This window comes from Equus caballus, chromosome 26, assembly GCF_041296265.1.
Source record: "Equus caballus isolate H_3958 breed thoroughbred chromosome 26, TB-T2T, whole genome shotgun sequence".
NCBI lineage: Eukaryota > Metazoa > Chordata > Mammalia > Perissodactyla > Equidae > Equus > Equus caballus.
In genome coordinates this window covers 10,189,831-10,207,899 of record NC_091709.1, presented here as the reverse complement: position 1 = coordinate 10,207,899, position 18,069 = coordinate 10,189,831, and positions in this window count along the sequence as shown.

Here is an 18,069-nt window from a genome sequence, read left to right as displayed (position 1 = left end):
TCATCTTAATTGGTATGAAAGCGTGACTGAGTCCCGAGCAGGATGGAGTCCCTCCGGGGCCGGGGGAGGAAGCTCTGTCAGGCTTCAGAGGCGCCCTCTTGCTGCTGGATGCAGGGATCTCTGCGTGCCAGTCCGTTTATCTCTGTGAGTCTAGAAACACTTCCCGTATTTTCATCTATTTCTCCCTGTGTTGTTTGCATACATAATGAAGGAATATAGTTGCCAAGTAACTTTTTTATGTATGTGCGCATCAGTGGGATAATATTTTCAGAGCATAAAGTAGAGACATACTAGCATGATTATAAGAAAAATAGGAGAAAAAAAAGAAAGCAATTCAAAATTATCTTTTTCATCTTGAAAGAGAAGTCTACGTTTCTAATATTTTGCTTGTGGAATTTTGATTCTGAAACTGCAAATAAGGATCTCAGATTTTGTGGCTCTAAAATTATTTTGGTGAAGCATAGTGTAAACCCAAATTTCTTTAGTCAATACAGATAATTTAACATGCTTCATCATGTCTTCAATGTTATAAATTTTGCTTTACTTCTCAAAGGGATGTTTTCACACATAGCTTATATAACAACCATCTCAGTCTCTGGTCTTTTTCTTTCTTTTTTTTTCTTGAAAAGTGGGGAAAGAATCTTAGATAGTGGAAAAGTCAAGGAGGAAAAAAGTACATGGTTCTTCTGGAATATTTGGATTGTATAATATAAAAACTGGTTCCTCCATCCCTACAATGAATCCTTAGCCTTGACCTTCCCAGTGGACTCCCTCTTCTTTCTCCTCTTACCCTATAGCTTCGCTTCGCTTTTCGGATCGTGTTCATAGGACTATTTGCCAGGTGATTTGTCCCTGTTCTTATCGTATTATTACAGCCAGCTGTGTATTCCAGGTGGTATTACTATCTTTCTGTTCTCATTTTGTTGTCTTAAAAACTGAAATTAGCGGGGCTGGCCCGGTGGCATAGTGGTTAAGTTTACATGCTCTGCTTCGGCAGCCGAGGGCTCACAGGTTTGGATCCCGGGCATGGACCTAGCACCATTCATCAAGCCACACTGTGGCAGCATCCCACAGACAAATAGAGGAAGTTTGGCACAGATGTTAGCTCAGCGACAATATTCCTCACCAAAATAAGCCCCAAACAGAAACAAAATGAAATTAAGGACGATGAGTTATTTTCCCAAGGTCATGTGTAAGCAATCAATTATAGCATAGGTCCCTCTGATTAAAAGGCCTTCATAAGACTATCAGTTATTTAGGTCTACCATGTGCCAGGCACTTTATAAATTATCTCAACAAAGCCATAAATTTTTATCATCATTTTACAAATGAAAAAACTAAGATGCAGGAAAATGAAGTGATATGCTGAAAGCTACAGCATGGAGTCTGGATTTGAACTCATCTGTGGTGCAAAACTTGCACTTTTATCACTATAGCAATTTTATGATAATTGATTAACTTATCTGTTACATGAAAATACCCACATTAGCTGTGCTGTTTCAGGCCCCAGAAAAGATGAAGTGTGAAGACCAGTTACCACCAAAGGAAAAGATAGCTTAAAGTATCTCTCTAAGATAGAAAAGATCTAAATACAAGGACCAATTTAGGCAGATAGTAACCATCAGACACTACACATGCTCCAACTACTTACAAATTTTGTGGGAAAATGTAATTCTGCTTTACAGAAATCACACAAATAATCTGAATTTCCGCCTAATGAAAAAAATTCATTTATTGCCTTCGAGCAAAAAAACACAGAAAATCAATTGATATTTTTATCTTTAATCTATTAGGAAACCACATTTAAATGATGCCTATGATTCATCCCTCAATTCATTCCATTTTATTTTTAGTTTCTCTTTTGGAAAAGAATTCTTTATAGTAATTTAAACAATAATAAAACACAAATTTTGAAATTTATCTTAACATGGAGACATTTGTTCCTTTACTGTTTTTTCCCCTATTCATACATTTTTCTACTCAAAAGAGCAAGAAAATCTGGTGATTTGTTTATAGAATAAAAATGAAAGGGAAAGTCTAAGAAATTATCCTCAACATACAAATTCCTTCTACAGAGAAGTGTAGGGCAGAGGAGAGAAGTTGGCTCCCTATAATGAGCTAACTCAGTTGGCTTCATGTATGAATTAAAAGCATTGTATGAATCCTCATCTTCCCTCTCATTGGCTGTAGCTATAATGAGAAAAGAGAGAAAAAAGTTAATTTTGCTAGAAAATACTCATGCTTTGTCTAATTTTGAGTTGAGCAAAATTCAAAAGTTTTAGCACATGGTAGCAATCATGTTTATTTTGGTCCTGAGACCCTGAGATATTTCTCTAGCACATGGTAGACAGAGACCCTATTTATGCATTTAGGCCATGTTTTTATTTATGCCTTAGTACTTTTAAAAATACCGGATCAAATTGTAAGCCAATTCATAATGCCTTCTGCATAACTGTGTGGGAGTTAAACCACAAGTATTATCTATATTTGTGTTGCGCTGCCCCACCCATTGGCTGTCATCACAGCCCTGGTTTACTAGAACTGACACTCCTGGGAAGCGGTGGCGCCACATCCATTTGGCACAGCTATCTACACGGGACCTTGCCTTCTGTTGTCTTTCTTTGGCATGAACCAGCGAATGAAGTCATGCAAAAATGTGTGTCTTGTCATTGGGAATGCCTGGGACTGTGATGATGGAGACTGCTCATCTGGCAGTGCGTCCTCTGGTTTCTGAATTATCTCCTCTCTTCACCGGTTCTCGGCTGGCCCGATAAACGTGTGCCAAGCTGCACATACCAGAGCAGTACATCCAGCGTGGAGTACATGATGGAGTGCACCAAAGTGGAGAGAAGTCACCTCAACCCTCCAGCTGGCTGGCAAATTCTCCTTGAGCTATCCAAATAGCCCTCAGTTTGGGTTATATGCAGACATACTCGCTTGGAATTATGGATGCACTCTGTGGTTGTGGATATACTCCTGCAAAGTTCCAGATAAACTGATGACCCAGTTGTAACACAGCACGACACTTTCATATAAGTCTACAGGTTTGTGAACTGGAGAAAGATTCAGATGTTTTCGGAGGAGTCACCAGTAAATCATAAATATTTACTGCAAGTGCTTACTATGTGCCCAGAATCTTTAAGAAAACGAGAGGGAGAGGGAGAGAAAGAGAGAGGGAAGATTGTTTATAGTCTAATTGTGGTGACAAGAAAAGGTAAAACTGGCTAAAAATATGAGAGAACTTTTCAGAGAACATAAAAATTATGTAGGCTTCAGGGCCAGGCAAGGTTTGGTGCATCAGGCAGACTGGAGCTGGGCATTGAATGCTGACCAGGAGTAACACGGGTGGTGAAGTTAAGGATCATTAACATGCAATGAGCACAGTGCAACGTGATTGTACAAGGTGTGGGGAACAAAGTGACAGAAGACATAATCTTTTTACTCAGGATCTGACAATCTAATCGAAAGCACATACCAATAGAAAAACAAGTAGTAATTCACACCAACAAATTATAATGATTTGAGATTCTGGTGGTAAATGCAACATAAAGTCAAAAGATCAGGATTAGGTGGGGAAGAAAGAATGCATGAATGAGGTGGAATTTCAAATAATCTTTAACAGGTAAGCTGGTCTTTGATGTGTAAAAAATACACCCCAAACACTTTTCATGTCCAACGTGCTTATTAATTAAACAGAAACAAAGTTTGCACCAGGGATAGTGAAAATAAGAGGCAATTAAGGACAAAGAGTTATGAACGACAGGGTCATAAATTTGGAAGGGACTAGAATATCACCCAGCTCAAATGTGGCAATCGCTTTTGCGGCCACACAACCTCTACAAAAGCTCTCTATGGTGACAAGGGCGCACTGGTAGGTCAGTTATGCCTGGATTGTGCAGGACTATTCATGCCAGGCTTAAAAGTTTACACTTTACCTTTAAGAGGCAAAGGATCACTGAAAACATTTGAGCAAGCAAGGTGTGTATTAAAATGTATACACGAACGATATGTATTAAAATCTGTCCATCAATACATGAGTTTTCTGATCCAATTAGAAGGGATGAGCAGGTAGATCAAAGAGGACATCATTGAATTTGTCAAACCATAAGGTGATGCAAATTAGATGAAGTGTGGCAGCAGCAGAAATAATGAAGTGACAGGTCCACAGTTAGAATTAAGAGAGGCTGAAGAAAATGCTGGTTTAGAGGGAAAACACATTGATTTCTGTTTTAGGCACGCTCAGTTTGAGTTAACAGCGGAGCAGAACAGAAATTTAGCATAAAGGTAGACAAATAAACCTGACATGTTCCAGGGTCCCTACAAGTAGAGATGGAGGACTGGCATCTTCTGGGTGCCTTCTGCTGGATCATCCAGCACAGCGTGAGGTCTTCTTTCTGCATTATAATAAGAGTTAAGATTGGAAGTATAAAAAGAAGTCATAATTATCATAAAATTGAAAAATTCTAAATCTTCTTGTTTATAAAACTAAGTTGAGCTTTAAATCCATTTTTCTTCCCACATATTCAAAAAGATTTCAGGTCCATTTTAAACCCATCCGTGTGGCAAAATGCAACCCCAAGATGGAACTGAGTCCTGCTGGTCTGTTATTTACGGGTACATCTCAGATACAGCAATGCCGTTGCTTTGTTAAGCGGAGAGCAGCAGCAGCAGCATTTACATATATATGTTCCTTTCTTGGAAAACAAAGCAGCTTTAAATTCTGTTTCTCCCCTCCCACCTCCTGCCTTTCAAACATCAGCCAAAAAAAAGAGAGAGAATATAAATAGTAGGATTTCCTTCTATGTCTAATTTCTGTGTCCAGATGAATACCATGTGAAACTGGCTGAGGATGAACAGAAAGCCAATAAGTGGAGAGATCAATAAACAATATGGTCAAATCCATTCCACAGAATACTTTTATTGCACCATATTGAATTAATACAAATGCCTTTGGTACAAAAGCAAAATTATTTATGAAACAATAGAAAATCTGCTCTTAAGTAGAAAAAAAGCACTGCTCATGAGTTCAGTGAAAAAAAGAACCAGATGTTACACATACTTAAAAAAAAACACAATCCCATATGCAGTTACCCATGAAATATTCAACACATACATAAGTTTAGGGCTTACTGTCTTGATTTCTTTCTTCCCTCTCACCTTCATGCTAATCTTCCATATGTCAGCGTCTCTTGGATCAGGGTGTGTCACTAAAGTGGAGCGTAGAGAGCCAGCTGCGGAGTGATTCCAGGTGAAACTTGTGTAGAATGCCCAGGGATGTCCTGGTCCCCGAAAGGAAGGGGTGCAGGTGCTGCATGATGTGGATCAATGCCCTTGGGCTCCTCTACCTGGGGCAGCCTTGATCCACATCACTGCACAGCAGGAAGCATGCCATTTGCTATCTGTAGACCAGGGGTGGATGGACCTCTGCAAATAAAAGTGATCATTGAGCCATGCATGAACAAGAAAAGGGGTTATTCAAATACTCCAGATTCTTGTACTGGAGCCGAAAAAGTAGACAGGACATTTTCAGTTAAACTCGCACCTCTAAGAACGGCCCACCTTGATTGTCTCAGTTACAAAATCAAGCCCTTGAATTTGAGTCTGATGTTTTCACTGAAATTAAATTTGCATATTAAAGCTTTCTTTTTAAAAAAAAGACAAGACTGAATCGAAGCCAACTACACCAACCATATGTTTACCCACTTCTCTCTTTGTCTTTTCAATTGACACAGAAGCCCGAGGAATTTCCTACATTTAGGACTTTTGATAGCTCTGCTCTTTTAACGTTGCTCTTAGATTTTTGACACTGATTTGATTTGATTTTTTTCCCACACAATTAGATCTGGTATATTCTGAAGCCCACAGTCATTATCAGGAAATACAAGGATACTGTACCACCTGTTCAAAAACACAAACATTTTGTTTCTATCTGCTGGTCTATTTCTCTATAAATTTAACACAATTAGGACTGTCTCATACGCCCACACTACCTCCAGATCTCCGCCTGAGGGTAAGAGACAACCACCCTCCAAGGACTCTCAGGACCTCAGACCCTAGCCGCTTCAAAGAGCTCGGGGGCTGACAGCAGTGGGTTTCCCTAGACCTGTAGCTAAGCCCCTGTGGGCAAAACCTGATGCCTGGGCTGCGGGAGGAGAGGTTCCAAGCGTTATTAGTATTTCACTAAGGGTACAAATATATCAATCATAATCTCCTTTTTTTATTAGAACACTGATCGACAACATTTCCCCAATACTTTATAAAACAGAGGTTAAGAGCATCCCTTCTTTCATTCATAGCATATCTATGAGTCAGTTATGTAGGTCTATCAAGTTCATTAGTTAACAGACGGAAGAACTCCCTGACCTCCACAGAGCACTTACATCAAAGAGGACGTAAGTTTAGAACAGGACATGCACGTGGGGACACACCCCAACTTCGCCTTCCCTGATCAGTGAGAAGAGCTCAGGAATCTAGAATTAACTCAGAGAAACAGAGACTGTTTCTTTCAGCATTGTCTTCTCTTCCAGAAAAATCTAAAAGAAGGGCATCAATGAAAGAAAGAAATAAAAAATGCTTAGAGTTGGAAATTACCAGTTACGATTGTTGATATTAAAAACCACAAGCTCCAATAAACTTTCTCTTCTTTTCCTCCTTCCCTCTCTCCTTCTATCAGATTTTCTATATATCTTCTTCCATGCTTAGTCTTATATATTTTCTCTACAAAATTAGCCATGAGAAGGAAATTCTATGACCCTACAAATCTATGCACATTTGAAGGGACACTGAGTGGTGTCAAGTGTACAGTTGAGAAGAAGATCTGGCTGTGAAATGCCTAATACCAGCACAAGTGGAGATAGAGACAAAGACAGGCATTTGAAATATCCCAGAGGGCAGAATGGTTGCTGTGAGTGGGTTTGGCTGCTATTGGCCATTCCGCAGAGTACGTAAGCCATAGAGTTAGAAAATATGGTGGTTTTCAGTCAATATCTAGGCTTGCAGTTTGAAGCCTTAGAAATGAGATGTACCAGCAAGACAGATAAGCATAAGGATGGGCAATCTAGTTAGCTGATACTTGGATGTCCGCTTAGGCAGGAAGACACTGGCTTTGAGGAAGTCAGTCCTTGGATAGAGGAGCTCAAGTCACCAACTGAGTTCTGAGGCAGGTTCAGCTCCCATACATGGGAGAAGATCAGAGCAAAGCAAGGCTCACTCACCCCAGGGCACTAAGAAATTAGACAGGCAATGAGAGCATGCATTACAATGGAAACCAAATTAGAAGCTGAGCCCAGTGACGAGTACAGTTAGGATCTTAGGTATTGTCACTCTGATGCCAAAAAGGTCTTCAGAGTAAGGACACCATAGACGGTTCCATGCTGTGTGAGGCCCAAGTGTCAGCCCTGACCTCAAGTCTCAGGTCCGGTTTGCCACAAATGTGACTCCTGGCACAGGCTAGAGCCTGAGGGCCTGTTGTGATCTTGGTTAGCCCTGTACTAAAGAATCCAGGAAATAACACTAGTACTTATCAAAATCCTTCTATATGTCTGGCGCAGTGTCAGATGCTTTGCAAACATTTTTTCTAATCCTCACAACCACTCTTTAAGGTAGGCATTAGTAATTCCATCATGCTGATGAAAGAGTTAAAGACAAAAAAGAAGCTGGCTTAAACTCTGAAGTCCAGATCAGTCTAGGAATCAAGGCAAGGTTGGTTGCATGGACAGGGGTGTTAAGGAGCTAAGGAAAGTACAAGGAGACAATAGCCAGATGATCTTTCAGCTGATTTCCTGGGAGCATTATCATCTGTCAGTCTTGTAGTTACCTACCATATGTAGTACTCATGGGGTTTGAATACTTACTCAAGATTGTAAGGTGAAACTCTACTATGTGCCAGAAAATGTCTAGGCATTAGGGATAGTCATGAACTAATCTGACTGTGTCTGCTTACACGGAGTCCACACACTGGAAGCTGATGCCCAAATGGGTTTTTTAAACCAATCATGGAAATCCCATGTCCAATATCCAGCCTAGACTTGTGAGACCTGAGAAGTTGGCTGAGGACATTTGAGGAAGTTTTTCTTTCAAAAAAAGTTGCAATCCTCCCCTTTCATGATGCAAGCACAAAGGAAACGAGTTGAGTGTGAAGTTGACACTGAGGACAACAAAATGAGAGCAGAAACATGGATACGTGATGACATTATTGAGCATCTGATCATACTGTTCTATGGCCTGCTCTGTTTATGGACTTCCTGCCTCCTCAATGTGTAAACCATATAAATTGGTATCTTCCGTAATTTGTAGCTGAAAGTTGCAAACCTCATACACAGATGAGGAACTGAATCCAAGTGTCTGTCCTATAGGTTAAGTTTAGCAAATAAGATAGCTCTCTGAAGGGACAGAGCCAGAGTATTGCGTGAGTTGGGATGGGGCAGGTAAATAGAGAGATTAAATTGAAATTTAACAGGTGGGGCTGGGCCGGTGGCACAATGGTTAAGTGCGCACATTCCGCTTCTGCATGGACCCGGGTTCGACGGTTTGGATCCCGGGTGCGGATATGGCACTGCTTGACACGCCATGCTGTGGTAGGCGTCCTACATAGAAAGTAGAGGAAGATGGGCATGGATGTTAGCTCAGGGCCAGTCTTCCTCAGCAAAAAGAGGAGGATTGGCAGCAGTTAGCTCAGGGCTAATCTTCCTCAAAAGAAAAGAAAGAAAGAAAGAAATTTAACAAGTAGAAGAGTAATATTGAGAGGATGGAAAGAAAACAACCAATAAAAAAATGAAGATCTGGGGGGCCAGCCCAGCAGTGTAGCGGTTAGGTTCATGTGCTCTGCCTCGGCAGCCCAGGGTCTGTGCGTTCAGATTCCGGGCATGGACCTATAGAGCACTCATCAAGCCACACTGTGGTGGCATCCCACATACAAAATAGAAGAAGACTGGCACAGATGTTAGCTCAGGGCTGATCTTCCTCACCACACACACAAAAAAAAAACCAAAAAAAAACACAAAGACCTGAAAGTCCTCCTCTAAACATAAAACAAAAATATAGAGGACAGAATGAGTCAAATACTGAAAAGACAAATCAGCAAGCTGCCTTCCCAAAAGATTTTCCGGAATAAAATTTACTTTTTCCAGAATTTCAGCAGCAGATTTGATACCCACCATCTCCATTTGCTGCCATGGTCTCAAGGACAGAGTATCCTGCCAGAGTAAACAGCATTGACCTCGACAATTCTCATCAAATGAACTCACTATCTCCCCAGAACAGCCCTTCCAACTGTTCTCATATTTCTACATTTGGCCCCAGTTCTACACTCTGAAGATGCTGATGTGAAGATAGAGTCAGTGAAGGAGGAGAAAATGAATTTGGTATAGAAGAATCCTAGATTTAAATCTCAATTTTTAAAATGGGCATTTTAGGAGGCCCGCCTGGTGGCGCAGTGGTTAAGAGCGAACGTTTCTCCTCAGCCCCGGGTTCGCCAGTTTGGATCCCAGGTGTGGACATGGCACCAGTTGTCAAGCCATGCTGTGGCAGGCGTCCCACATGTAAAGTAGAGGAAGATGGGCATGGATGTTAGCTCAGGACCAATCTTCCTCAGAAAAAAAAATAAATAAAATAAAATGGGCATTTTAGGGCAACCAGTTATTATTATTGCTTATGCCTGCTGATTGGCAAATTTCAAAAATAGTTAATTGAATTCTCAAACTTAAAGTCAAGTGGCTTTCTTTAAATAATAAAAATTGAACAATATTTTAAGGAACATGCGCATTTAAAATATCAAAATTTCCTTTTAAAAGGGTTGAACTTGAAAAAAGAGACCTTAAGAATGTTCGTAAACACTAGCATCAACAATAGTATCGTTACGTATTTCTTATATTTTGAAAACTTTAAATACTGTTATTTTACAAAGAGCACAGTTTTATATAGAAATAATGTAAAATTAAAACAATAGCTCATTGTTAACGTTCCATTCGAAGGATCCCAGACCTAACTGAGTTACATTAGCTCACATGAAATGGGACCCAGTGGTGACATCCTGATTACCATTCTCAATTAACACCGCCACGTTTTTTAATGCCTATGTTTAATGTCAAAGCATTAAGAGGCTTCCAGGATAAGAAATCTATTAGTGTTTCAAAAATGTGTTCCAAACCAGAGAGACGAGGAACAGAATGAAACCATATGTCATTTGCACTAAGGTGATAATTTCAGCAATATGAATTAATCAAGCTTCTCAAGGGAAGCCTGTCATTTAAAAAGGAGTAAAGAAATTTAGTACTAAACACTGCGCCGAATCAGCTTGTTTAAGACACAAAACAACAAATCTGAAAAGATTTGAAGAGCATTACACATGAGGGAGAGAACATTTCCATATTCCCAACTGCCGAGTGTGTGCCTTCAAATTGAAGGACGACTCTTCGTCTGCTCCTGTCTGCTAAGGACGACCCTCATGGGCCTGGCAAAACGTATGCCCTCAGTATGGTTTTTGAAAGAATGAACACATAAAAGAAAAAAATCAGAGGAAAATAAAACTCAACCTTTAGGCTTATGACTAGTGGAAGGAAGCCTGGAGCCATGCCATCTAGATCTGGATTCCAGTCCTGACTTTGCCGTCAGTTATTTTTATAACTGCGAGCAGATTATTTGACATTATGACATCTCTAAGTTTGGATTACTGGGTCTCGAAAACTCCCTCCCAACTCTTCATTCTGTCACAAAACCTATGACTTCGCTTTGAAAAATTAGGCCATAAATGTCTTAGAAGTTGAAACAAAGAAAAAGAAATTTGGAAAATGGCCAAAAATTAGTAACGGTAGATGATTTGAAAGATTATGTTTGTTTTTAAGATTGGAACCATCTGAATAAAATTGGATGGAAACAGTCCCTTAGGGTCTGAATATATTTAGCCAGAAACAACTAATCTAAATACAAAGAATACATTCTTGAAGAAAAAAGAAAGCAAAGTTTCCAAAGAGAAGAGATTAATATTTTGAAGTTGTTCGTTCATGCATCGAGTCAGCAAACATGTATTATATGTGTTCTCCATTCCAGGCACGCTGCTAGGCACAGAGAATTTAAGGATAAATGAGGAATTCTTGCTCTCCAGGAAGCACGTGCCTGGCAGTGAGTTCACAATCTAGTCTAGAAATGCAATTTCAAGGATTAAAAAGAAAATGCCACAAAAAAGAAATTCAGAAAATAATAGTGTTTAAAAACATACCAAATTAAAATAGAATTATTATTTTCATCTCGGATTTATTAGGAAAGTCAAATTACTTGATTTGAATATTAATTTGAAAGAATGACAAGCTGAACGAGTAAGATAGACTGAAACAGGAAGTTCTCTTGCCATTTGACCTGGGCAAAAGGCACAAGCACGTCTTTAGTGAGGGAGCTTAACAAATGTATATCGAGACTCATGTTTTTCCTTCTCAGGCAAGGAATTTATGAAGATTGGGATTATTGGGTAAAGAGAGTAAACTTTTGTTTTAGTTATGAAACACAAAGCTAAATTGCTTTGTGTAAAGATTCTTTTAATTTAAAATGTGTTACTTAATTCTAACCTGTTCTCATGAACAAAGAGCATTTCACTAATCGTGTACGTTTGCGTTTCTTTTGTTACTAGCAAGATTCAACATATTTCCACGTTTACTAATTCATTTTCTGTTATGTAAGGTGTCTGTCATGGCATTTTACCACTTATTAGAGGCCTGCTGCTCTATACTCTTGCAAGTTTTATGTACTTCTAAAATAGAATATATTAAATCTTCTTCGTATTTTCTATAAATATTATTCCTCTATGTGGCAGTGGCCTCTCTGGTGTAGGTTTACCTATAATTTGATATATATGTATATTTAAAGTTTATAAAATATGGTGTTAAAACCATATAATATGATTTTTTACTTAATGTCATTGATGAGATATGACATTTTTAATTATAAAGCCCATGATTTTAAAAAATAATATAGTTCAATGATAAAATGTCAAGTTATGGCATGGCAATACAAGCAACGCATAAATTATTTATAGATAAAATGTGTAGTTCAAGTGTTACAGTCAAAGAAAGTTTCCATAGTTAAAACAAGAGTTACAAACTAAATTATTTTAAGCTGGTAGGACTATCAATAGAGTTGACAGTAAGATATAGTAGGAATACCGGTAATAATAACTGAGGTCTATGGAGTCCTCCCTGTGCACCAGGCACCGTGCTAAGCACACGAGCCCTGTGCAAGAGCTCCAGCCCTTGGAATAAAGCTGGGTATCCAGGGTGAGCTCCTTCCCAGGGTATCCTGGAAAACTGGTGAAGATCCATGAGGACCGTCTGGGTTTGGGGCCAGGGAACTTTATACTCTACCTCAGAATAGTAATTCCCCGAAATGTTCATAGGGACTATTATTATTTCATTTACCTATTTCTAGATTAGAAGGATAATCCGTGGTAAGCGATTTTGGGAAATTCTGAGCTAAAACTAAGCGTTTCTGAGGCTGGCCCATAGTGTAGTGGTGAAGTTCAGCGCTCCACTTCCGCCGCCCAGGGTTCACCGTTTGTATGCTAAGACTACACACCACTCACCAAGCCATGCTGTGGTGGCGACCCACATCAAAACAGAAGAAGATGGGCACAGATGTTAGCTCAAGGCCAGTCTTCCTCACCCCAAAAAAAAAAAAAGAAAAGAAAAGTAAATATTTCTTTCTGGCAGGACTTCTCAACACTTTTTATAAACTTCTATGCACTGTTATTCTCCAAGAAGACAATACAATATGCAGCATTGCTTTGCACATTTTGCCACAGAAAGTTTTTTTCTACGAGCCTGGAGATTCATGGACTACTTTAAGTAACACTAGATTAACCGTTTGTATCTCAGTCCTACGTGGAAATAGCAACCAGGGCCTAGGTGAGGAGAGCCCTTCCCAGCAGGACTGCCCCTTGTTTGACCATGCACCCCCACTCTTGGGGGATTCTGATAGAGGGACCTCCTGGCAGAGGAGAAACTCCAACGAGAAGCGGAGCTGAGAGAAGGGAAATGCTTAGGCAGGCAGATGCTTCATGAGAACCTCCACGGCGCCTGTGCTTTCCCAGGTTCGGGGCTAACGCAGCTGAAACGCCTCCAGGGGAGACTGGGAGTGAACTCGCCGCCCCGCGGGGAGACCGCAGGGCTGGGGGGGCCACGTTCAGGCCGCCCAGAGACGCCCACGGTCCCGAGCAGACGTCACAGCAGGGTTAATGGAGAAGGGAGTTTTTACCCGAATCTTGGAACCTGAGTCGTTGTTAATTAAGTTCATAGGTGGTGACACGCGTTCCCGGAGGGGTAATCAATGGGACAAAGGCAGGGAAGCGTCAAAGAACAGAGGGGTTGTGCGGGAAGGCAAATGGTTTGGTCGAGGGCAGGGGGCTGCTAAGACGAGAAGCGGGTCAGATGATGAGAGCCCTGCCTCCTGCGTGAACAACATAATCCTGGAAAGACTGCAGGCCGGGGGGCGACATGAGCGGACAGGTCTTTTAGAAAGGTGACCGGGGACTCTGGAGGCTGAGCACGGGAGGTGAGAAGCTGGCGAGGAGGGCGGCCAGGCAGTGCAGCAGCTGAGACGCCCGAGGATGGAGATGACGGCGAACGGGAGAGGCCGGGGCAGGAGAGGACCACGGGGAGCCACGTGAAGATATTTAGAAGGTTGTGACACGGCTCGGCGACGTGTCGGCTGTGCACGCCTAGGATGAAAGAGAGACTGAAGGTGGCAGCTTTGTCACGGGGGCTGGGACCCTGAGAGACTGTTTTTCTTTCAAAAGGATCTGAGACCATTGCTCGCTAGCAATAGAAACATCAGAAAACTGCACAGTCTTCAGGATAAATGACATATCATGGCATTTTCATCCTTATGCCTATTCGTTCAGATTATAAAAATAATATATACTTACATTAAAACATCTCAGGGGGTGTCTGGTGGTGTAGTGGTTAAGTTCACGTGCTCTGCTCCAGCGGCCAGTGGTTTGTGGGTTGGGATCAGGGGTGGACCTGCACACCACTCATCAAGCCACGCTGTGGCCGCATCCCACAAACAAAATGGAGGAAGATGGTCAGAGATGTTAGCTCAGGGCCAATCTTCCTCACCAAAAATAAAATAAAATAAAATAATTGAAAATATAATTGCTGTGATATTGGAGAGTATTTCCTTTCAGGATCTTTTTTTTTTTTTGAGGAAGATTAGCCCTGAGCTAACATTTGCTGCCGATCCTCCTCTTTTTGCTGGGGAAGATTGGCCCTGAGCTAACAGTTGTGCCTGTCTTCCTGTACTTTATATGTGGGATGCCTGCCACAGCATGGCTTGCCACGTGGTGCCATGTCCACACCTGGGATCCGAACTGGCAAACCCGGGGCCACCTAAGCAGAACTTGCAAACTTAACCACCAGGCCACCAGGCCACCAGGCCACCAGGCCAGCCTCGACCTTTCAGTCTCTTTTTCTAAGCATACGGGGAGGGGCTAGGAGTGCGTGTGTGTCTCTCTGACAGTATATGATGGAGATGCAATTTTTATACCATGCTGCAGCCTAAGTTTCTTTTTAAGATTATGTTGTAAACCTTTAGCCATCAGTCCTGGTCTGTTTGGGCTGCTATAAAAAAATACCATAGAGTGGGTGGCTTAAACAGCAAACATTTATTTCTCACAGTCCTGGAGGCTGGGAAGTCCAAGATTAAGGTGTGGGCAGATTCTGCTTCTGGTGAGAGCTGGCTTCCTGGTTCATAGAGAGCCGTCTTCTCACTGTGTCCTCACCTGGTGGAAGGGGTGAGGAAGCACCCTGGGGTCCCTTTTATAAGGGTGCTAATATCAGTCAAGAGGGCTCCACCCTCATGTGCTAATCACCTCCTAAATTCCCACCTCCTAATACCGTCACATTGGCGGTGAGGATTTCAACATACACATTTAGGGGGACGCAATATTCAGTCCATAACACCACCATTAGAAATTATTCCTCAGCTTCATTAAAGTTTATTTTTAATGGCTACATGAGATTCTGTTTTATAACTGTCCTACAATTAATTTAACTTTTCCCTCTTTTTTCATATTTAGGTTGTTTCTTTACCTTTTTCATTTTTTTCCACTTAAAAAGTCAGTGCCTTAATAAATATGTTTTCACCTAAATGTTCTCAGAATTTTCTGATAATTTACTTGTCACAGATTCCTAGAAGTGGAATTACTTTGTCAGAGGGTATAAATGTTTTCCGTATTTTATGAATATTGAAAATTGTTTTTCAGAAAGTTTGAAACATAGTATTATTTATTTAATTAACCATTAAACCTTTTTTATGTATTTAACTTTTTATTTATTGTTTTTGACCTATCCCTAAATTCTATTTTCCAGTGGTCATACAATTATTTAATTCCACGGGTTTTACATTTTAAAAAGATTAGCTAGAGATTGAATTATTGCTGCTCATTGTTCCTTAGAAAACGTATTTTCTTTTTCCTAAAATAAACCACATAATTTCTTCACAAATTTAGGTTTTTTTAATTAAAAATGGAAAAACTGATCAAGAATAGAATTTACTCGCCTCTTCTATGTTTAGTGTGTTTTTCTAGTTTCTGCTAAAATTAATATTACTCATGGTAGAAAATTTAGAAAAATATGTTAATATCTATGGGAAAAAAATCACTCACAACCTTGCCATCCAAAGAGAACCATCTCTACCGTGTGTCCATAAGGGTAGTTGGGATATTTCTTTGTTCACAGATCTCACCCAAGTGCCTAAAACAGTGTGTGATGCATGGTTGGTGTTTAACAAACATTTGTAAAATGAATGACTATTTTTTAGTTTGATTTCCAATATTTTGCATGGATATCATACAACAGCATTGTAATCAACATTTACTGATCCATGTACCAAGCTTCATGCTAGATGGTACATGCACATCTCACTGAATACATACAACAGCCCCGTGTGGTAGGGACCAGCATCGTGCTCAGGCGGCAGATGTAGACTCTGAACTTTAGAACAATCAAGTTGTCTGTAAGACATCACGTAACAGCCAACAGTTTAAGCTGTGGCAGGCTCCCCACCACCCTGCCTACCGAGCACGTGCTTCTAACCGCTACACAATTCTGCCCCTTGGATAGGCAGGTAAGCCACAACCATCCTAGTAGGGTTCATTATTTTAAAACCACTGTTGTTTGTAAACCATTCCTTAAATCCCTGAGTGTTTGATTCTCTGGACTTAGTAGCATTTGTTAAAACATTTCCATTTTTCAGATAATTCCAATATTTTGCTATTTTAATAGTGATATTTATCATTATAAATAATCTTTAGTCTGCTTTCTGATGATTACTTGAGATTCGATTGCTATCAGTGGAAGTCCTAGGTCAATGATTGTTTTTAAGCTTCTTGATCCAAACCAAGTAGTTTGCACTCTCTAAAAGATTGTCAACGCGCTCATTACCACTGCACAAGTTGCCGCCAACCTTTCCGGTCTCAGGACCCCCTCAGATTCTTACAAATTGTTGAGGACCCCAGAGAGCTTTTGCTTCTGTGAGTCAGTGCTACCCTTGTTTACTATATTAGAAATTAAAACAAAAGAAAATGTAAACACGGAAGCACACATCCCATCAGCTGTCAGAGTGTTGACTCATCACACACTGGGTAAACCCCAGGAAACTCTAAGTACACTGTGAGAGAATGAGGGTGAAAGGGCAAGTGACGTCACGGTGTTATGAAAATACTTTGACTTTATAGTTTCTGTGAAAAGCTCTTGGGGATTCCCAAGGGATCCCTGGATCACTCTTTGAGAACCCCTGCACTATTCCATACTTCACATTTTAACTTACTGTTTAAAACTCTTTCCATTTTGATGGACAAAGAAAATATATCCTTTTTGTTTTAATTCGCATTTATTTGAATCATTGTTATTTGTGTCTCCCCTTTGTGGTCTTCCCTCCTCGTGTTGCTTTCTTTTCCTCTCACTTTTCCTAATTGTCTGATTCAAAATCTCTGCACATTTTCACTTGAAATGTAGACAATAACACAACTTTGCTTTTCATTTTCTTTCTAGCACACTGAAGGAAATTTATATTTCTTGTTATTGACGGTGCTGGCAGATCTTAAGCTCATAAGCTCTCAGAATAAGTCCCCATGACTTGCCACAGCTGATCTGTGTGCCCTACAGATACTTCCAGAAAAAGAGACCTCTGTCTGGAAACACATAATCTGTTTAACTTCTTCCTGAGTGTTTGTATTACACAACCTCCCTAAAGTTTACCTAAAAGTAGACTTCTTCTCACTTTTTCCTCCTCATTTTGTTTTCAAACGAACCCATAAGGAGGAAGATCACAGGAAAAGACACGGCCCAGAAAGGCGCACCTTTGCCCGCTGTTCTGGTGGCGCCCACGCTGCTGCTTGCTGCTCTGTTACCCATTTGGGTCTTCCAACACTCGTTGCCAGAATACCTGATATTCTATACCACCACCTCTTTTGCTTTTTAATTTTATTCTCTTGACTTTAAAAATAATTAGTTTCAGGCCAGGAGCAGTGAGGCCTGAGCGGAGAGGTCAGGCGAGGGCAGCAGTCAGTGCCGGGAAGAGAGTATTGATTTCCTCTTTTAAAAATGGACTCGAGTGGGAGCTCCTATTCCAAGATGGCGCCGTGAGTAGTCCTCTTTGTCTCTCGCCCTTCGAGTCTACAATTATTTGGACACTTATCGCTTGACAAAGGATATCCAGACAGCATCTCAGGACGTCTGAGACACCCACGCGACTATACATCGGAAGGCGGACGGACTTTCCTCCGGGAGGATGTGGAAATAGGTGAAAACTCTCCGACCCCGACGGGCAGCCTAGTACCCGCAAGCGGCTTTCTTCCAACGGACGCCCCCAGAGGATCCACACACATCTAGGGCAGGAGCGAGAACACAACAGAGGAGCGACGGTGGAAACAGGTGACCAGAACCCTACTTAAACCCCCCGCAATTACTCCTAAACGCAGAGGGAAACTTTGGAGTTGCACACCTGAGCCCGCGGGGAGAGTCTCTCCCCGCCATTGGCGGGGAGACCCGGCCTGGTGCTCGGGGCGCCCGGAGGGTCCCAGAG